At 35.0% G+C, this 23,336-nt stretch overlaps 2 long non-coding RNA genes across 3 annotated transcripts in view; both read left to right on the forward strand.

The window, feature by feature from the left end:
* Positions 1–13,750, forward strand: part of LOC125808524 (uncharacterized) — a 15,250-nt gene extending 1,500 nt beyond the window's left edge. For both annotated transcript variants that reach the window (XR_007441732.1, XR_007441733.1), the window contains exon 4: positions 13,633–13,750. This is a non-coding gene — a long non-coding RNA (uncharacterized LOC125808524). The remainder of the gene's footprint in view (positions 1–13,632) is intronic.
* LOC125808527 (uncharacterized) lies at positions 10,061–10,413 on the forward strand. The gene is made up of 3 exons (XR_007441736.1): positions 10,061–10,133; positions 10,208–10,255; positions 10,381–10,413. It is a non-coding gene; the product is annotated as an uncharacterized LOC125808527 (long non-coding RNA).
* Positions 13,751–23,336: the final 9,586 nt, after the last annotated feature.

Below are 23,336 nucleotides of genomic sequence, written 5' to 3' on the forward strand. Positions count from 1 at the left end.
TCATTATCCCAATTAGGGCTTTTTCCCACCATAAACTCTCAGATCAAAACTCTTCCCCTCGATAATTACCCATTAGATTACGTTCTACAAATCGAAAAACGGGTTCGGGGAGTTAAAACCTTACCTTTAGCCTTAAAAATGGTGGAAAACTGTCAAGAATCCTGGGGTTCGTCTCCTTACGCTCAAAGTCGAAAAGTGCAGAATAAAGATGTTTTGGGGTTTATTTCCGAGTTAAGTCGCATTGGACCCGCTACAGCAGCCCCACCCTGGAGGCAAAAATCCCGCCCCAGCGGCTTGCACGAACCAGTGAGCTATTTTAATAATTCCAAGTCCTCATTTTCGTAACACACCTTCAACCAACGACACTCAGAAACTACTCGTTCACGCTAAGATCAATTCTGAGAGTTCTACTCGCCCGAATTCAATTCCGTAAAGTCGTACGAAGTTCCTTAACGACTTATTTATCTACTCATGTGACCAAAATCATAATTAAATCACCCCAATTGCTAGCAGATTTCCCTAGACTTTGATGACTCCGATTTCGTCCAAATATGGACTAGGTTGAGAAATCTCAAGTTACTACGAAAAAGTTTTTTGGCTCAAATTTTTTTCCCGTTGGCTTCTCTATAATGACGGAAATAGGTCGTTACAAATATATTTTTCATGTGGCTTTTCATTATGCTGTCACTTGGCTTCACCACATTGCAAACTACTTTCATTTATGATATAACACAGGTGTCCATGCTAGCACGAGCCCAATATCTAATTATTTTTAATTTTTAATTAATGTGATATAGATAGAATTTAGAAAGGTTAATTAAAATTTAATATGATTTTTAGATTTTTTAAATTTTTAATTACTTTTTGTTTGTATGTGAAAAGGTTTATTAAGATGTTCATAATTAAAGTATTTTTAGTCATCGATCGTTGATTTTTTACTCAAAGTAATTATAAGATATAAACAAATATAACCGACATTAAAAATAATAAAGCTATAACTAAAGAATATGAATATAAAACTAAAAATCATAGCTAAAAAAGGATCCCATAATTTCAAAAATATTATACAATAATTAAAATTAACTTAGAACAAAATAAATAATTTTTAATTTTTTTTCCGAAACATGTTTACTAAAAGTCATAGCTAAAGCGGATCCCGAAAATATTATGCACTAATTAAATTAAAGTAAGACAAAAGAAATAATTTTTAAATATTTTTTTTCTAAACACGCTGAAGCATGCACGTTGACGAACTCTCTCCTATATAATAAAAAAGAATATTGATATATATATATTACTATTAGTCTATTATTATTATTATATTTTTATTTTAGTTTGATATTACATTAAATGTATGCAAAATTTATTTTATAACTTGTGAAAATGATAAGTTTATGAAACAAAAAAAAGTTAATTTAGATCTCTTCTATATGTGGGTTTTTATTTTAAAGATAATGAGTTTTTTTTAAAAAAGTCTAATAGAAAAATTGTCGGTCTACGAATGTGGTTTCGATCCTTCCGGTGATGCCAAAAGTCGTTTTGATATAAGATTTTATCTTGTTTCCATTTAATTATTATTCATGTATTTTCTAATTCTATTACTTTTAATTATTTACCTAAATTTTTTGTTATAATATTTATTAACTTAAAAATTGTCATGTGACTTTTCAATAGCTACCACTTAACCACATTGCAAACTATTTTCATTTATCGTATATATAGAATATTATTATAATTACTAGTATAAGCACCCGCACGATGCATAGATAATATTAACTCCATCACTTACATCTTCTTAAAAATCTACTAATTTCAGAATTTCTATTCTCTTATATTTATTCAACCACTTAAACATGGTAACATTTTTTTCTTTTCGTGTCTTTTTTTTATTCTTATGATTATTTTTTATATTTCATTGGTTTATGATAATTAATCTTCATCATTTGAAGTGATGAGTAATACATAGATAATGGTGATTGTATGCAAGTGATTTAGGTAGTAATTTGTATGTTATCGATGTCAAGTTTGAACAAGTATGTATAGTGATTATGAAAGGATAAATATAGATATATTTCGGTGGATGCTACTTCTATTTGGTAGATCTATTGAATAATCTACCAAGTCAGCGAAGAAACGATCTCATATATACACTCAATGGAGAATTATGTCTATTTTTGTAAGTATATCATTATGCAAATAAAAATTCGATAACTCTAATTAGAACTTGATTTTTGAAATTTTATGAGATCTTTAAGTCTCTAATACTATATAATTTTATATCTACATCTCAAGTTGTATAAATGTTGAGAAGATGTTATGACTTGAAATTAACGACATGATTCCATGTTTTGTTGAGTTAGCTAAGTTGAGTCAAAATCATTATTTTATGAGAATTTACACTTTTCACATTTATTTTTATTTAATAAATTAAATAAAAAACATTAATATCTTTATTGTAAGTTTTTTATGTTTTGTACTAGTTTCAAACAACTAATAAATGTTCGTAAATCAAATGATTTAATAAAATAATAAAACAAATATGGTCAAGCAAATGATATAATAATTTTAGTGGATTTTTTCTCTTAACACTTATGATACATATATTAAAGGACAAAACATAAAAATAACTCAAGGGAATGTATATAATGCAAAAACTGTTTGGAAAAAGTCCTAATAGCAATAGTGATTTATATTATTTATATATTTTCAATATGCCAAGAATTTGGTTATTGTAGATAAGAATTATAGAAAATTAGAACTTTTTTATTCGCTAAGTCGTTGCCAAAGGCATTATATAATTATTTTTTTTAGAAATTTTTAAATTTGTATTTTGACTTAATGTGAAAAAAAATATCCAATTAGTTAAATCCATTTTTAATTTCTTTTCTGGAATAGAGTAATTTTTATGACAATCAAATATATATACATGCATATTTAAAACTTTCCATTACCCTGACTTCAATTTCTAAAAAAATGTAAAAGTTTTCATTTAAAAATAAAATAAAATAGTATTTAAATTGAATGTGCAAAAAAAAGAGATTATATATCCAACTAGATAATTTTATTTTTTAGTTTTATCCTTAATCTAAATAAATTATTATTGACAATCACAATCTAAAAAAAACAGTTTTAAAACCTCTCAGTACCTTTTCATTTCTAAAGAAAATTGTTAAAAGGACAATCAAATTTCAAAACTGAAAAATAATTTTATGAGAACTAAAATTTAAACTTATGAATTTAGGATAAATAAATATATTTAGGAAGCGTTAAATTCTATGTTGAACAATATCACAATTATAAGTCATTCAACAAATTTAAGTACTATTCACAACATTATATAACAACATTAATTCATGTTCAAAATTAAGATTTTAACATATATGATATAATTTTAGTTTGAAATTTAAATATTTAACTACGGTAAATTTGTATTACCATAAATTTTAAATGGTAACTTTGGAACTATTTTTTTAACTAGGGTTATATAGTGGTGGTAGGTATTAAATAATTAATTTTTCATTTGTAAGGTTTGTATGCTCTTCCCTTTAAAATTATTTTTGTATCAATTGCATTGATCAGCATGTATCCTGATGTGATTATAGTATGTTAGTTAAATATATAATTGGAAGGGTATAGCGTGTTGGTTGGAAATTTATTAATGATAAAGGTTATAACTGAATTAATGATTACAAGTGATGTATTTGTATAAATTGAAAGTTGAGTTAAAATGTCAGTGAATAGCGATTTGGTTTTTGGATTTTTGGGGAGGGCAACAATTTTTTTTAGTATTATTTTATGGTGTATTAGTAGTGGAAGATATGAAGTATATAGAATGGTCATGTGGAAGCAAATTGAAAGAAACTATGGCTGCCAGGTGGGTTCGTAGGTATTTGACTAAATTAGTGGTAATTGTTTATTAATTAATAATTAGGTGATGATGAAGATATATATTTCTTCAATTTTCATCTAAGTTATGTTTATAAAATTTTGACTATATTCCATATATATATATATATATGTACGGTTGTTATTATAAATTTTTCGATATATTGAGACAAGTAATTAAATATTAGGTGTATTGTATTATATGAATTCATTAAGGTTATGGTAAATGGAGGAAGTGAGACTTAATCTTAGGCTTGAAATTTAAACTTGATTTAGATTCGTGCTCTATGATTTTTGGGTAATTTTTGAGACCTAGGCTAGAAGTATAGTATATATGGTGTCTATGGACTCATTAACTTATGAATTATGCATACTTGATAGATTGGAAACGTGCTGAGACATTGAGGAAAGGAAAAACATTGGAGAATTAGCTTGCTTGACTTCGGTTCTTCTGTAAAGGTAGGTTATGGTTTATTCTATGTGATAGATAGACTCTTAATAGTGATTGATAGTCATTGAGTGATATTGCGAATTTTTCTATGTGGTTATGTGGTTTGGATAATCTATATGTTGTTTGTGATTGGTCTGAAATCTTAAAACCATGAATATTATAATCTTGAACCTTCTCTATCGAAGTGATGCCTTGAATAAAGAAGCTTGATAAAATATTGTTAATGAAGTGAAAAGTAGTGATAATAAATGATAAATTAACAATATTATTGGATCGGGTGTCACGTTCTGAAATGGTATTATTGGATCGGGTGTCACGTTCCGACACAATAATAGATCGAATGTCACGTTTAGACACGGTATCATTGGATCGGGACGTTCCGACACAACATAAAGAGGAAAACATATTGAATTAACTAAATGTACTCAATCTCAAAAACCCATTTCCCAAATGAGTGTGGTGTGGAGGCATGGGTCCTTATGTGTGTGCTTGCTACTGTGATTGATTACATACTTGCTTTAGTTGTCACTTGTTTATTGTTTGTTTCTTATCACCTGCTAAGTGATATAGTTGATTTTATATTATTACTTTATGCATATTAGTTACTATTTTGAGTCAGCCGATGGTATATACTCAGTACATGTTGCCCTCTACTGAGCCCTACTTGTGTTTTTCTTTGTTTTACTTTTGTGGAGTGCAACGAGTGTACCAACGACTTCAACTTGCCCTCAACTCTAGCCAGTTTCCACCACCTCAGGTTCCAGGGTGAGCTATTCATTCTAGCTCGTGTTGGATTCTCTCAGCCATGGCATGGTGTCCTTAGTTTTTTGGACATAAACTATTTTATTTATTCATCCTGTTGTCTTTGATACTGTTAGACTTAGTAATTGGAGATTAGATGTCCTCGATGTGATGACTTTCAGGTTTTGGAAACGATATTTAATAGACGCTAGTGGATTTGTATTTCTTATTATATAATAAGATCTAAGCTTCCGCATTATGGTTAGTATTTCGTAATTTGAACAATTAATATAAGTTGGGTTGGATTTGTTGGTTCGCCCACCTAGGAGGTTCTCGTTTTGGTTAGTGACACGTTAAATTCTATGCTGAACAATATCACAATTATAAGCCATTTAATAAATTTAAGACTGTTCACAACGTTATATAATAACATTAATTCAAGTTCAAAATTACGATTTTAACATATATGATATAATTTTTAATTTAAAATTTAAAATATTTGATTTCATGATAACTATAGTTACACATAATATGCTTCACCAGATAAAGTTCAAATCAACGTGACACCCTTTTCATAAATATTCATATTTTCATGATATAGTTCAAATCAAATTTTAAAATATCTAATAAACAGTTTGAGTAAACCTAATATAGCGATTGTATTAATTAAGATTATTTTTATCTTTAAATCATTTTCTACTATAATTTACGCAAATTTAAAATAGTAAAGAATATTTTGAATCTTTTGATTTTGAATAAAAGATTAGTTAAATCTATCAATATATCATTTATTCACCTGATATTAAATATTTCATGTGGAGTGTTGAATTAGTAAATTGTTAAACAAAAAATAATAATTTAGTTCAAACTTTATAAAATAATAAAGGACAAACACGTAAAAATTAAAGTATTTGATGTTTAATCCATGTAAAATAATCATAAAATTAATATTATCCTTAGAAAGTTTTCAACATAATATATTATAAAACTAAAAGTATAGTTGATATAGCTATAAAAATAATATTTAAATATCAAATATTTTTAAAACTTCATTCCAATAAAATTAATTTACTTATTATCTCACACACGTAACCCATCCTTCAATTTCTCTTCCCTTCATGTAATTTTTACCTGTCAATTAATTTATAGATTTTAAAAACCTTTTATACTTATGGTGAGTCGGAAACAGCGATTCTCTGCATTTTCTCACCGTCTCGTTCTTCTGTATAATTCATGCTTTTTTGCTTCGGTTTCTAGGGCTTACAGCAACAGCAATTCTCGGAGGAGTGTTGGAAACAGCGAATGTGTTGTATGGTGAGTTTGGTTTTTTATTTCAACAGTATTCAACTGATTAAGTCAATAGTTGAGACCCAATTATTGGGTTAATCGTGTACAGAAACGAACAAGAACTCAAACTAGGGTTAAAGAAGAGCAATTACTCAGCAGTGTGAATGAGGAAGAGAGAGAAGAATCGTTCGAGGATTCTGAAAACTCTGGTGCTATTGTGGAGGAACCAGTGGTGTCGGAAACAACGAATCGTCCTATGGTGAGTTTGGTTTTTTATATAGGGTTTCTCTCTTGGTGGGTTTCGGAAATTTTCTGATCTTTGCTTCGGTTTCTAGGGCTTACAGCAACATCAATTCACGGAGGATGAACCAGTGGTGTCGCAAACAGCAATCGTCGTCGTATGGTGAGTCGGAAACAGCGATTCTCTGCATTTTCTCACCGTCTCGTTCTTCTGTATAATTCACGCTTTTTTGCTTCGGTTTCTAGGGCTTACAGCAACAGCAATTCTCGGAGGAGTGTTGGAAACAGCGAATCTGTTGTATGGTGAGTTTGGTTTTTTATTTCAACGTATTCAACTGATTAAGTTAATAGTTGAGACGTAATTATTGAGTTAATCGTGTACAAAAACGAATGAGAACTCAAACTAGGGTTAACGAAGGGCAATTACACAACACTGTGAATGAGGAAGAGAGAGAAGAATCGTCCGAGTAAGGCTTTAGGAGGCACTTCTGCTAGAAATGCTCATCAGTGTTTAATTGGTATTATAAATTTTGTCTGCTGTTTTGTAGGTTTTGTTACAGTAGTTTTGATGTTTTAATTTGGATTTGAGAATCTACATATTTAGGCTTTGTTTCTAGATTATTGGTGAAAGCACAGTGGAGATTATGGTCTTCTAGTTTGCGTGTCATTCTGAAATTTTATTATGTTGAAAGGAGGAATGGAAGTTGTGGTCTTCTAGTTGGACTAATGTTCTGTAGTTTTTATTATTGCAGTTTGAGATTATATATAAATTTTAGGCTTGACTTCCTCAATTATTGTTGAAAGCACGGGTGGAAATTATGTTTTTCTCTTTGTATACTATTCCTGTATTATGTATTGTTCTTTTAAATTCAATAAAAATGGAAATTTTTGCTATATACCCCTAATTATATAAGTCAGCTACATGTTGGGAAATGAAATGATTAGTAAATGTAAAATAGTCTAAAATGACAAATCATCTCTTCGCATTCCAAATTGGACAAGTAAAAGTTATCTATTTCTAGTATTGTATATAAGTAAAAGTGAAAGGAAGCAGTATGTGAAATCCAAAATAAATTAGCAATGAAAAAAAGAGAAAAATGGGTGATGGCTATTTAACTGGAGTTCTTACTTTTGTCTTTCAATTTTAAAAGAGAGAGCTTTCGTGAGTGAGGAAGATAGGGAAACATGCACTTAGTTAATTGGGAATCTCTCATTACCAGCAAAAGGACGGGGATGGACCGTAGGAACTTAGAAGCACATAATCAAAGCTTACTCATGAAGTGGTTGTGGAGGTACAATTCTGACCTTGATGCCTTGTGGAGTTTAGTCATTGGTGAAAAATAGAACCACACAGATCAGTGATGTACAAGTCCAATCAACAACCCTCATGGGACAGGGTCTGGAAAGCTAGCAGGCAACTATGCGATTCTTTTAAGATGAATACTAGTACAAGGGTGGGTAATGGGAGAAGGACTTCATTTTGGCATGATAAATGGGGTAGGTCATGGTACACTAAAAGACATGTTTCCTGAGTTCTTTTTCTATAGCATCACTTCCTGACATCAATCTGGATAGTGCTTGGGGATTGAATGGATGGAATATCATCTTCAGGAGAGGTTTAAATGATTGGGATCTGGGGAGAATTAATGATTTTTAATTTAGCGTAGAAGCTTCAAAAAGGAGGAAGAATACTCTTATTGAACAAAAACAAGAATGGGATTTGTACTGTTAAATCAGAGCATCTTAACCTTTCACAGGCAGGCCAATCCATTGTAAATTGGCCATGGACGTGTATTTGGAAGGCTAAAGTTCCTATCTGGTTGCTAGAGAAGCTTGCCTAACTCAAGAAAACTCAAGAACAGAGGGCTTTCAATTGTGTTCAAGGTGTTTTATGTGGAAAAGCTTTAAAAATCCATGGCCATCTGTTTATATTGTCTTTCACTTGCAATTGTGGCTATGTTCCTAAACTTGGTGGGGGTGTAGATGGACTATGTCTGTTAATTCTGCTGATCTGCTAGAACCTGGAACAACAAGGGGAACATAGTGAGACAGAAACAGTGGTGGAGTGGTCCCTGCTTGCATATGGTGGTTGAGAGGAACTCAGAATATTTTTTAGACATGCAATTCTATGCAAAAGTTAAGATGAATTGTATCATTTTGTCTTATATTTGGTGTAAATTAAACCATGTAGAGAATACAGATTCTCTGTTAGATATGTTAGGTAGTCTGTAGATAGATCACTTTTGATCTATTCTGTTGCTGTAAATATGGTATAACACTTCCTTAGTGTTTTTAAATATACTGTTACCATTCTTGAATATAAAAGAGGTATGAAATTTTCTGTTGAAGAGAAAAAGAGAAGCGTGAACTTTTCAGGAAATAAAAGTAGCGTTTCTAAATATGTCTGAAATGTGATTTATTCAGGTTCGTTCAGACCCATTAAACAACAACAACAAACCTAGTGTAATCCCACAAGTGGTGTCTGAGGAGGGTAGTGTGTAGGCGCACCTTACCCCTACCTTTTGAAGCTAGAGAGGTTTCCGATGGATCTTCAGCTCAATTAAAGAATATGACTTTATATAAAAGTTAGTATGAAAAAGAAATACAATAGTAAAATAGTGAGATCGAAAATAATGGAGAAAAGAACAATAGTAACAACATATAGTACGATAACCGAAGCAAAGCAAACATGCAACAATAAAAATCGAAGAACAAGATAGGAGCGTAATATTAATAATAGTTATGAGGGAAACTAGACAATGCTCAACTACCTTCTAACCTTCTACTGTAATCCTCGCCTCCATATTTTCCTATTTAGGATCATGTTCTCGGTAAGCTGTATGTGTTCCATGTCCTATATACTCACCTCTGCCTGATACTTCTTCGGCATACCTCTACTTCTCCTTAGACCCCCATAGACAACCTCTCACACCTCCTCTATGGGGCATATGCGCAATCTTGTCTTCGCATGTCCGAATCATTTCAGTCTTGCCTCCCTCATTAAGAGATTTTAAAATGCAAAAACAAATGCACTTAATGGACCGAGATCTGAAGCATTCAGATTCAGACCCCATTAAGTGCAACTAAATGACACGTAAGTGTGGGAGGTGACTGGAGGACTTCTGCCTGTCCAATGAAAACTGGTTGCCCTTAAACACTGATGGTTACAGATACAAGGGAGTGTCTGGTGCGAACTTTCATCCTTTCCCTTTCTTTAGTCATTGGATTAAAGTAAGGGAAGAAAGACCGAACTCACACTTCTCCTTCCAAGCAAAAGGATTATCCCATTCCTTTCTTGCTTTGTACAAAGCAAAGTTCTCTATGTGTTTGTTCTTTAGATTAGGCAAATTTTAGAAGTTCATGCTTGCTTTTGGTGATGTTTTCCTCGTCTCCACTTCTTTGTAGCTCAACTTCTGTTTTCTCCTTTATTTTGACCTTCCATTGACTGTAATTGTAGGTCACTCTCCTTTGTCAAATTCCAGAGGGTTCTAACCATAATGCTTCAGCTGCTACAGTTGGCATAATCAAGGTTTATTTTCAACTCAGCACTTTGGTAGCTGAAATCTTATTTTTATGTATTTCTAATTCTTGGACCATATGCAGTTGTTGATTGGGCACTTTGATTTGGATCCAAACCGAGTCTTTGATATTGTACGTTCTTTATCCATAATGATATCGTACATTTCTACTCTGTTTAATCCATTTTTTGACTTCCATTCCTTTTAAACCTTTGAAAGGTCAGTGTTCAGTTCTATCTTTGGCCTGTGATTATACAGGTTTTGGAGTGTTTTGAACGTCAGCCTGGTAAATAGTATATTTTGGACTTGATCCCATATTTCCCAAGGTATAATTGTGGTTGCCTTATTGTTTTCTTGTTTTGTGGAGCTCCGCAGTCTTGAAAGTGCATTTGTTTTCCATTTTCTCTCCATTATTTGCAGTCCCATGCCTCCAGATTCTGGGGTTTAAGTTTCAATACTACCAACGCCTGGAAGTAAATGATCCTGTTCCAAGTGAACTTTATCAGCTGACGGCCTTGCTGGTGAAAAGAGACTTCATTTATGTTGATAGCATGTGAGTATATCTGTATACTTGGTTACCTCAACCCACCTTTTCCTCCTCCGCTTTACAATTTCTTTAAAGATTTGGGTGCCAAAAAGGATACTTAACTTTTGTAGTGAACATTAGGCTTTAAATAAGCTCTGAATAACTGTTGTGCATAAAGAGTGCATGAACATCCACCTTTCTTGCTAGCAAGTATTATGTCTTTCTTCGTGCTTGAGTGGTTTTTTTTCTCTTTATGTTGCTCTTGCAGAAATGGGTTTTGTTATTTATTATCTATTTCACCAAGCTGTAGATGGTAATTTAACTGTGTATTTTATCGGACACCTTCTTTATGTGTAAATATAATTTGGATGACATGCACAAATCGAGAAATTTACCTTGTCAAAAGAATGTAGAAAAAGTTGTGTATTTTATCAAAAAATTAAGAGTTTGACTTGGTGATTTTGGTTATTATCTCTTGCACATTGACATAACTAAGAGTATAGGATACCGATGCCTTCTGATGATGCTGGCGACTAATGTGAATTATGATAGTAAAACAAAATAGATAAGTAAAGGCACTGTATTCGTTGGACCAAAGTATTTTTAAGGAGTTAAGATTATCTCGTGTAGTTTTTTCGTGGCTTCTTTTATGTACAACATACTGCTTGTAAAAGGATGATATGAATGTTATCATCTAAAAGATCATTTAATATAATAATAAAATAGGATGTTTCCCTGAGATTGGTGTCAAAGGGCACTAGGGAGGCAACAAAAGGCAGAGACTTGTAAGCTTGATAAAATGAATACAGGGAAACAATATGCTATTTATGTGTCTTCTCCTTTTGGGATAATAAGTAGGATCTTTACATACTCTTGTTTATTGATATAAGAAGTTGCTTATTCTGAGCAAAAGCAAAGCATCTACTGATTAATTTGAGTTGTGAAAGGCCCAAAGCCTAATTGGGCTTTCTAGTTGGCTCTTGGTAGGTAACCTGGACTATTGGATTTAATTCAACTTATTGCTACTGGCGACCTGGTTTTTGTTTCAGTTATGCACATTTACTTCCCAAGGAGGATGCTGCTTTTGACCATTACAATGCATTTTTAGCTAAAAGACTTGATGAGGTTCCAACATTTTCTAGTGTGAATACTTCTGTTCAATGTGGGTATTTTAGCTTGAAATTTTGCGTGCTTGTTTGGTTAGTGGGTTATTTTAGCTTTCCTCTTGGATTCATGTAGGCTAACAAAATAGGTAGAATAATTGTTGCTGCTACTGGGAAGGATCTCATGGATGAAGAGAAGCAAGGAGATGTGACGGTGGATCTGTATGCTGCATTTGACATGGAAACAGATGCAGTTGCTGAGCGCTCCTCGGAGCTAGAAAATAGTCAACCCCTGGGCTTGCTTATGGGATTTCTTGAAGTGGATGACTGGTAAGTTTGATTTCGAAGTTCCATGATTATGAGCTGATCTTTGCATTTGCCAGTGTGCATGTTCTGGCCATCTGTTCACCTTTACTTTGCTCTGACTGATTTTATGTATGTAATTGTTCGACTATCTTTTCTCTTGGTTTTATATTTTGACTATAGCTTTTGGGTCTCTCTTTATCTTTTAGAAAGTAAATATTGTTCTTTTGTCTAGTGAGATAGCAACTTACTTTTGTCCAATTCCATCCATAAAGTTGGATGGAATTGTATTGTATCTTTTTATTATTGGTGTAAAAAGATAGTTCCTTAGTTGTATATTCTTATTTATACAATAATCTTAATGAACATTGTCGTAATTAATTTTCAGGGGTGGGGAGTGGCTGTTCTTATTGGTATACCCCATAAGGAAGCTGTGTTCAAGACACACCCTATGAACTTTCTACATGAAAGGACTCTCAAAGGAACCTTCTTTGGAAACTACAAACCTTGTTCGGATATTCCTTCTGTTGTTGAGAAACACATGAAAAAGGAATTTGAATTGGAGAAATTCATCACTCATACACTTCCCATATTCTGAAATCTACAAGGCTTTTGAATTAATGTTGAAGGGGGAAGGTCTTCGTTGCATCATCACCATGGAGGACTAAACTTACTGTCCTAGAAAAGGAGCTTCTAGCTAGTCGCTATTGTTTGAGAAAAGACCAAGCATTGGGTGGAACACTATGAGAAGGATCCGAAAGCTGCAATGGCTGGACTATTGAACATGATGTTTGAGGTAATTTGGTAAAAGGTTCCTTCTGAAGTGTTCTTTGTCAATGACAAATTATGTTGGTGTTGTTCCACCATACTACTCCGGGATACTGAATTCTTTGAATGCTTATGCTGTAATCGCCAGGACGTGTTTGAAAGTTCTATGCGTGATATAACCATTGCTATGATGAGGAATTATCCACAGCTTATGCGCAAATTTATGTCTGACAAAGCAAAAATTCCCTATCTTCTTGAACTCATTGTTCATATGAACCTAGAGCTCTATTCTCTTAAAAGACAAGATTTAAGTGCATTTGTGAAACCTATTACTATCATGAACTATATATGGGATTGCTAATATGAAGTAATTATTTTTTTTGAACTGGTAACTCAAAGCTGTTTTCTTTTGCTTTTCCAGATTTTTAAATTTGCTGTCTTTCTGATGAACGAGGCATTTTTTAAGCATGGTGAGAGGGAAGCTCTGAGATCTTGAATAAACGCTTTGAACTTCTGGGCTACTGAGATTTGTTGGGAGTTACAGGACTACACCCTCAACAAATTGAAGGGGATTGAAGATGAGCTCATTGTCAACGTATCATTGTTCCAGAAATAGGCATTAGTGCAGTATGGAGAAGTGTAATATTTAAGATGGAGAATTTCATTAAATGCTCCCACAGATGTCTGCCAAGTCTTCCTTCAGGTGCATTTGTGGAACTTATTACGATTATGGACTGTATAGGGGATTGCCAATATGAAATAAATTTTTTTGAACTGGTAACTAAAATCTGTTTTCTTTTGCTTTTCCAGGATTTTAAATCTTCTGTCCTTCTGGTGAAAGAGGCATTTTTTCAGAATGGTGAGAAGGAAGCTCGTAGAATCTTGTGTAAAAGCATTGAACTTCTGTGCTACTGAGAGTCGTGGGGAGTTACAGGACTTCGTCCTTAACAAATCAAAGGGGATTGAAGATGAGCTCATTATCAAACTTAAATCTGCTATAATAGAAGTTGCTGTATGTGCCCTTAACAAATTGAAGGTGACTGTGTTCTATTGATGCAGCTTGGTCAAATGTGCAATTGTTGTCGTTGCAGGATGGTGATGGTGATGATGAATACTCACTGCTTGTTGACTTGAACAGGTTGTATGAACTTCAATTGTCAAGGCAAATTTCCATTGAAAGTTTGCATAAAGATCTTGCAGAGACTCTCAAAAACTTCAGAAGTATTGATGACGAGGTGGGTATATTGTAGTTTGAATAATTCTTTTTCGTAGTCTTGCCACCACAACTGCTTTAATTTACTTGTTTAGGTAATTGCATTTCTTCTTCTTAACATGCGTCTGCATGTTTACTGATGCCTACACTCTTATCATAAACTATGGCACAGTCCTTATTTGAAATACTTAAGTCCTTCCTGACTAATAAATCTCTGGAAGGTCTTCGTGCAAGTCAACTTGCATGTAGGGTATCCATTTTTCCAAACATCTATGTTCCACCTATCTCCTATCAGTGCCTTCTATTTTCTCTTTTGGTTAATTGAGTTTGTTGTTTTTCTTGGTTCAGGTTTGTGTTGTTTTTTCAGAACAATGGTGGCTGTTTCAGGAAAGCAACCCTTGCATCCACAGAGCTAGAAGCTTTGGGGTACTCTCCAGATATTCCATTCTTCAAAAGTTCTGGAAACTTTGTTAACGCCAACTACATATTCCAGGTGGTTTTTGCTCTCCCATTCATTGTTTTCTTTCAATTCATGGCAGTTCTAGCTCACATCTTACTGTTGTATGGAGGAATATTGTATGGCTCTTAACAGTATTATATTTAAACCAGTTTCAAAAAGAGCTTGCATCTAGAACAATTAATTTTTAGTATCATGCTTCATATCATAGCACTTTTATTTATTAAAGAAATTTGAATTAGAATTGAGATGCCATGTAGTCTTGATCTATACTTTCTTGTTAGATTGCCATTAAAGCCCTATGGCTAAGTTTAACTGTTTCAACAGAAAAGGGCCAAAACTACCCCTCACCTATGCAAATTGGTAATCAGTGCTGTTGGGAAGTTGGTTGCTGCTGACGCAGTTCCTAAGGTTAGGTGTATTCTGATTTCAACTAAGAGAATATAGGAACTTCAACTAAGAAAAAATTAGGAGCATTTTAAATATGCTTCTTTTTGTGTATTTGTTAATGAGGCCTGGGGTCTTCCGTTTCCAAAGATTGTGGATCTGGCATTCGTATTTTCAATTGGTCTCAACCATGCTCCAGTACCAATCTTGCAACAGTATTTGAGTATTGGTGCAAAGAGATCGGTCTTTCACTTGCTAATCATTTCATGAATCTGGTTTTTTTAAGATCTAAAAATGTATCAATATGGTGGAATGGTCAAATCAGCTAGCTTGCCTGCTCCATTTGATGTCTCTTTTCAACCAGTGACTTCCCAACTATATGGGAAGGGCATTCCTGTAGCATTTCTGTAGCATTTTGATCGCTTTGGGAGCCACATGCATAGCTACAATCAAAGGCCTTCTGTGATTATTCCATAAGAATTACTCATTCCTCTTTGAAAAGTCACTTCAGTTATACCTTATCAGTCCCCAAAAAAAAGTCAGTACAAATAATCCTGTTCTTTGAAGGTGACTCACTTCCTATTCAAGGAATGAAACCATCAGAAGCTATAATAGTCAGATTAGTTTTGTTTTGTTGTGCTTGCTTGCTTCAATTCCTCTTTAACCGATTCTAATTAGATTTTACTTTCTCGCTGTTGAATCCTTTTTGTGTATATCTATTGAGGTGGTTTACACATGCTGATGATAGGGCGTTCATTCCTTTATTTGCAGATGTTTTTGAAAGCCTTGGAGCAACTTTGAATGTTGCTAAACCAACAAAAGGTTCAAGTGTGGCTATTTTTTGACTGGGGGCTGTAGGCCTTGCTGTGAGTATTCTTCACATGGCAAATAACTTTCTTGTTCTGTTATGTTTATCCATATATATGTTAATCTTACTAATGATCTGATCTCATTTGGTCAGGCTGCAGATGGAGCAAGAATTGTAGGTGCTTCAAGGATAATTGGTGTAGATTTAAATGCTAGCAGATTTGAGCAAGGTAATTAACTTGTGCCTTACACATTCTTGATCCATTATTTTATACTCCCTCCGTCCCATTTTATATGAGGTACTTTGACTTGGCACGAAGTTTAAGAAAGAAAGGAAGACTTTTAAAACTTGTGGTCCAAAATGAATGATAGAAATTTGTGTGGCTGTAAATCATTTCATTAAGGGTAAAATAGACATTTTATAGTTAAATTGTTACTCTTTATATTATAGAAATGTGTCATTCTTTTTGGGACTGACTAAAAAGGAAAGTGAGTCACATAAATTGGGACAGAGGGAGTAATTCCTTCCTTGTAACTTGTCTCATAGCAAAGCAACTAATTCATCCGTTTTACTTTTATTCTACAGCTAAGAAATTTGGTGTGACACAGTTTGTGAACCCAAAGGATTATAGTAAACCAGTTCAAGAGGTACTCATATTTACTTCTCCTAATGGATCATTTCGCGAAAGAAAAAAAAGACAGTTGTGAGTTATAGTTGATCATCTTTTCTTGAATTTTGATTATTTGATCAGGTAATTGCTGAGATGACTGATGGTGGAGTTGATAGGAGTGTGGAATGTACTGGCCATATTGATGCTATGATTCCAGCATTTGAATGTGTCCATGATGTATGTTTTCTATCATCAAATTTCCTTAATTGTATGTTCTTATTAATACATTTATCTTAACGAACATTGTCGTAATTAATTATCAAGGGTGGGGGAGTGGCTGTACTTGTTGGTGCTATAAGGAAGCTTTGTTAAAGACATGCCCTATGAACTTTCTGAATGAAAGGACTCTCAAAGAAACCTTCTTTGGAAACTACAAACCTAGTTCGGATATTCCTTCTGTTGTTGAGAAATACATGAATAAGGAACTTGAATTGGATAAATTCATCACTCATACACACCCATTTTCTTAAATCAACAAGGCTTTTGAATTAATGTTGAAGGGAGAAGGCCTTCGTTGCATCATCACCATGGAGGGCTAAACTTACTGTCCTTGAAAAGGATCTTCTAGCTAGTCGCTACTGTCTTCGTGCAAGTCAACTTGCATGTAGGGTAAGCATTATTCCAAAAATTATATGTTCACTTATCTCCTGTTAGTGCCTACTATGTTCTCTTTTGGTTAATTGAGTTTGTTGTTTTTCTTGGTCTAGGTCGTGTTGTTTTTTCAGAGCAGTGGTGGCTATTCAGGAAAGCAACCCTTGCATCATCCACGGAGCTAGAAGCTTTGGGGTACTCTCCTGATGAATCCATTCATCAAAAGTTCTAGAAGCTTTGTGAACGCCAACTAAATATCACAGGTGGTCTTTCCTGTCCCATTCAATGTTTTCTCTTCATTGGTCGTAACTCTAGCTCATACCTTACTTTTGTATAGAGGAATAGTAGTATAGCTCTGACACTATTGATTTATCTTTAAACTGTAGAAAAGCTTGCATCTTGAACAATTAAACTTATTAAGATCGTGAACTATATAGGGGATTGCTATTATGAAGTAATTTATTTTGAACTGGTAACTAAAAGCTGTTTTATTTTGCTTTTCCAGAATTTTAAAACTGCTTTCCTTCTGATGAAAAAGGCAATATTTAAGCATGGTGAGAATGAAGCTCTGAGATCTCGTGTAAAAGCTCTGAACTTCTGTGCTACAGAGAGTGGTGGGGAGTTACAGGACTTTGCCCTTAACAAATAGAAGGGGATTGAAGATGAGCTCATTATCAATTAAATCTGCAATAAACGAAGTTGCTGTATGTGCCCTTAACAAATTGAAGGGGACTAGTTCTATTGATGCATTTTGTTAAATGTGCAATTTTTTGTTGTTGCAGGATGGTGATGCTGAATATTCACTTCTTGTTAACTTGAAAAGGTTGGATGATCTCCAATTGTCAAGGCCAATTTCCATCGAAAGCTTGCATAATGATCTTGCTGTGACTGCCCCCAAGGCTTAGCTCTAGTGGAAAAAGGTGGAGGATTTGTAACTTAGGTCGCAGGTTCAAGCCCCACACCATGCAAAGCGAAACCCGGTATTTTAGTGGATCCCAAGGCTTAGCTCTAGTGGAAAAAGGTGGAGGATTTGTGGCTTAGGTCGCAGGTTCAAGCCCCACACCATGCAAAGCGATGCCCGGTATTTAAGTGGAGCCCAAGGCTTAGCTCTAGTGGAAAAAGGTGGAGGATTTGTGGCTTAGGTCGCAGGTTCAAGCCCCACACCATGCAAAGCGAAGCCCGGTATTTAAGTGGAACCCAAGGCTTAGCTCTAGTGGAAAAAGGTGGAGGATTTGTGGCTTAGGTCGCAGGTTCAAGCCCCACACCATGCAAAGCGATGCCCGGTATTTAAGTGGAACCCAAGGCTTAGCTCTAGTGGAAAAAGGTGGAGGATTTGTGGCTTAGGTCGCAGGTTCAAGCCCCACACCATGCAAAGCGAAGCCCGGTATTTAAGTGGATCCCAAGGCTTAGCTCTAGTGGAAAAAGGTGGAGGATTTGTGGCTTAGGTCGCAGGTTCAAGCCCCACACCATGCAAAGCGATGCCCGGTATTTAAGTGGATCCCAAGGCTTAGCTCTAGTGGTAAAAGGTGGAGGATTTGTGGCTTAGGTTGCAGGTTCAAGCCCCACACCATGCAAAGCGAAGCCCGGTATTTAAGTGGAACCCAAGGCTTAGCTCTAGTGGAAAAAGGTGGAGGATTTGTGGCTTAGGTCGCAGGTTCAAGCCCCACACCATGCAAAGCGAAGCCCGGTATTTAAGTGGATCCCAAGGCTTAGCTCTAGTGGAAAAAGGTGGAGGATTTGTGGCTTAGGTCACAGGTTCAAGCCCCACACAATGCAAAGCGATGCCCGGTATTTAAGTGGACCCCAAGGCTTAGCTCTAGTGGAAAAAGGTGGAGGATTTGTGGCTAAGGTCGCAGGTTCAAGCCCCACACCATGCAAAGCGAAGCCCGGTATTTAAGTGGAGCTCAAGGCTTAGCTCTAGTGGAAAAAGGTGGAGGATTTGTGGCTTAGGTCGCAGGTTCAAGCCCCACACCATGCAAAGCGAAGCCCGGTATTTAAGTGGACCCTAAGGCTTAGCTCTAGTGGAAAAAGGTGGAGGATTTGTGGCTTACGTCGCAGATTCAAGCCCCACACCATGCAAAGCGATGCCCGGTATTTAAGTGGAACTCAAGGCTTAGCTCTAGTGGAAAAAGGTGGAGGATTTGTGGCTTAGGTCGCAGGTTCAACCCTCACACCATGCAAAGTGAAGCCCGGTATTTAAGTGGATCCCAAGGCTTAGCTCTAGTGGAAAAAGGTGGAGGATTTGTGGCTTAGGTCGCAGGTTCAAGCCCCACACCATGCAAAGCGATGCCCGGTATTTAAGTGGATCCCAAGGCTTAGCTCTAGTGGTAAAAGGTGGAGGATTTGTGGCTTAGGTCGCAGGTTCAAGCCCCACACCATGCAAAGCGAAGCCCAGTATTTAAGTGGAGAAGGGTGGAGGGGCGGTCCCATTATCCACCGAGTTGAGAAGGCTATGATTGGTCCAAAGGGCAGGTCACAGACGGATTGATTTCTCGGTTATCAAAAAAAAAAAGATCTTGTAGAGACTTTCAAAAACTTCAGAAGTATTGATGACGAGGTGGGTATACTGTAGTTTGAAAAAATCTTTTTTTTTTTTTGTAGTTTTGCCAATACTCAACTTCTTTGCCTTACTGTTTAGGTTATTGGATTTCTGCTTCTTAACATGCATCTGCATGTTTGCAGGCTACTTCTCTATCTTAAAATCTGGAACAATCCTTATCTTCCTTATCTCCAAGCGCAGTGCATTGTTTGATCTACTTGAGTCCTTCCTGACAACTAAATCTTCAGAAGGTCTTCGTGTAAGTCAACTTGCATGTAGGGTAAGCATTATTCCTAACTTTTATGTTCACTCATCTCCTGTTAGTGCCTTCTATGTTCTCTTTTGGTTAATGAGTTTGTTGTTTTTCTTGGTCTAGGTTGTGTTCTTTTTTCAGAACAGTGGCTGTTCAGGAAAGCAACCCTTGTATCATCCACGGAGCTAGAAGCTTTGGGGTACTCATCAGATATATGCAACGGAAGCTGCTTCCAGACTGATGATGGATGCTTATTTCCATGCATATGGAATTGAGAAGATCCTATGGACCTGAAGAGTCTGGTTGCCCTCAATGGATCAGATGGGATAAAGTTGAACTAGGCAGTGAAAGGACAGAGCTTGGTGGATGGCTGTCATACGGGTAACACTTCTTATTTCATTTAATAGAAAGATCTATTTTTGTCACACTTCTTGTGATTAATCAATTAGTGTGTTCCAACTTACGAGAACTACTCTGCTACTTCCACTTATGTTTTAAAATGCTAGTTGTGCTTAGATGTAAATGTTCTAGGTGATACAACCACAGAGAAATAACGTACCTTAAAAAATGAGGAACACATGATGCAGGGATCTCATAATTTTTCCCACCAATACAAGCACACACCCTTTTCATCCTAAATTTGATCTACTAGTTTAAGTCTGTCATAGTCTTCAATTATTTCTATGGACTTGAGGATATGCTGCAAATGAGTTAGTCATCTGAATAGAGTGGACATTACATTGCAACATGAAAATAGTATGTAGTTTTGGTTAGAGTAGTATCTCCCTACAACTTTCAGTGAGCCTAGTCTTCTAGTGGCTCAACTTTGTTTGGAAGACGTTATAAGTTACTGTATAATTTCTGAATTTGTCCCGTATTTCCCTGTGGTTTTTTAGTATTAATGCTATAATACAATTATCTGGAGTTTGGTTAGACTAGTAATTTCTACAACTTGCCTTTATAGGCATTTTCTATTTTTATTGATTTGACAGCTATATTCCTATTTTATCATAGAAAAACTTAAGAAGGGTCTTTTTCTTATCATGGATCCCTGAGTTTGTTCCATGGTTGAAGAAAATATTCACTTGAAAATTATGTCTTTACAGGATTGAAACGTATCCTGTGTATGCTCTTGGAAGAAGAGCTATCAGCTGAATTAAGTGATGAAGATGCAACAAACCTAATTAGGCTACTTTTTGCGTCAACTAGGAAGGCAGATTTGGAGAAGATTGTTCCTGCTAGTGATAATAAAAAGAAATACTACACCAAAGCACAAAAGGTGAGGTTCTTTAGCTCTTCTTGTTGATACTCTTTAAGTAAATGTTATATTTTTGCTTCAAACTTCACCGTTTACACTTGATAATGGATTCCAAGAAAGTGCTTGTAAAACAATAAGTTGGTAATATTTCTGCAACCTGGTAGATCTGTACTGTGCTGCAATTTTTTTTGAACTGTATGTTTGTCTTAAATCAGGCCAGTTGGTCAAATACATCCAGATTACTTACTAGTATTATTTAGTGGAAGAGGTGCCATTTTCGTATAATATCATGTTACCATCTTTAACATTTTTCTAACAACATTAAGACGTTTTATTGTACTTGGAGTTTGATAATAGAGTGAGCAGTCAGATTATTTTCATGTACCATGGAACATAGACGGTAACTGTGTTTGCTCAGTAGGGACATCATTCAAAGCTGTACGCAGAATGAGTATCTAGATGCCGTGGTTTTGATTTTTTGAATTCATAGAGTATCCCCTCAAGTTCAATATTTGTTTAGATTATTTTAGATAGGTTCCTTCTTTAGTGTTCTTTGTCAATGACAAATTATATTGGTGTTTTTTCAGATTTCAGCCATACTACTCCAGGATACTGAATTTTTTGAATGCTTATGTTGTAATATCCAGGACGTGTTTGAAATCTCTAAGCGTGATATAACCATTTCTATGATGAGGAATTATCCACAACTTCCTCACAAATTTATGTCTGACAAAGCAAAAATTCACCATCTACTTGAAATCATTGTTCATATGAACCTTGAGCGCGATTCTCTTAAAAGACAAGATCAGGTGCGTTTGTGGAACTTATTACGATCATGAACTATATAGGGGATTGCCAATATGAAGTAATTTGTTTTTGAACTGTTAACTAAAAGCTGTTTTCTTTTGCTTTTCCAGAATTTTACATCTGCTGTCCTTCTGAAGAAAAAGGCTTTCCTTAAGCATGGTGTAAAGGAAGCTCTGAGATCTCGAGTAAAAGCTCTGAACTTCTGTGCTACTTGAGTTGTGGGGAGTTACAGGACTTTGCCTTCAACAAATTTAAGAGGATTGAAGATGAGCTTGTTATCAAACTTAAATCTGCATTAAAAGAAGTTGCAGTATGTGCCATTAACAAATTGAAGGGGACTGTGTTTTATTGATGGGTTTTGGTCAAATGTGCAATTTTTGTTGTTGCAGGATGGTGATGATAAATATTCACTGCTTTTTTAACTTGAAAAGGTTGTATGAACTTCAATTGTCTAGGCAAATTTTCATTGAAAGCTTGCATCTTATCCTGCAGAGACTTTCAAAAACTTCAGATGTATTGATGACAAGGTGGGTATACTGTAATTTGAATAATTCTTTTTCGTAGTCTTGCCTATACTCAACTGCTTTGGCTTACTGTTCAGGTTATTGGGTTTCTGCTTCTGTACATGCATCTGCATATTTGCTATTGCCTACACTCTATCATAAACTCTGGATCAGTCCTGGAACAATCTATATCTTCCTTCATCTCCAAGCACAGTGCCTTGTTTGAACTACTTGAGTTCTTCCTGACTACGAAATCTCCGGAAGGTCTTTGTGCAAGTCAACTTGCATGTATGGTAACCATTATTCCAAACTTCTATGTTCACTTATCTCCTGTTAGTGCCTTCTATGTTCTCTTTTGATTGATTGAGTTTGTTGTTTTTCTTGGTCTAGGTTGTGTTATTTCAGAATAGTGGTGGCTGTTCAGGAAAGCAACCTTTGCATCCACAGAGATAGAAGCTTTAGGGTACTCTCCAGATGAATCCATTCTTCAAAAGTTCTGGAAGCTTTGTGAACGCCAACTAAATATTCCAGGTGGTTTTTGCTCTCCCAGTCAATCAATGTTTTCTCTAAATTCGTGGCAGCTGTAGCACATCTTACATCAACATCCCCCACTCCAACTCCAGGTTCATCGTTATCTGCCCAATCGATTTTCCTTTCTTTTTTTCTTTTTTTTTAAAGTTTTAACTAATATAGCTTTTCGGTTTCAGGTGGTTCCATGTTTCTATTTGATTGGAAAGTACTACAAGATTTCCGTAAAGATGGTCACCATTGGAGGAAGAAGAAGGATGGTGAAACTGTTAATGAAACTCGTGAAAAGATGAAGGTATGCTCTATTGTCCTTAAGCTCACTTGCTCTTATCATGTTCTTGTAGGGTGCTGGTAAATTAGTATCTATCGGCGGAGTTGTCTATGTTTTTCTGATTGCTCTTTTCAAGATCTCTAGTAAACACATGAGATTGCCTGTGTTTAACAGCTACGGGTTTTATCTATGATTTAGTTTATCACAGACATATTTTTTTTTTATATCT

The sequence above is a fragment of the Solanum verrucosum genome, unplaced genomic scaffold (genome assembly GCF_900185275.1).
Source record: "Solanum verrucosum unplaced genomic scaffold, falcon-dt-bn FXZP01000444.1, whole genome shotgun sequence".
In the NCBI taxonomy this organism is placed as follows: Eukaryota; Viridiplantae; Streptophyta; class Magnoliopsida; order Solanales; family Solanaceae; genus Solanum; species Solanum verrucosum.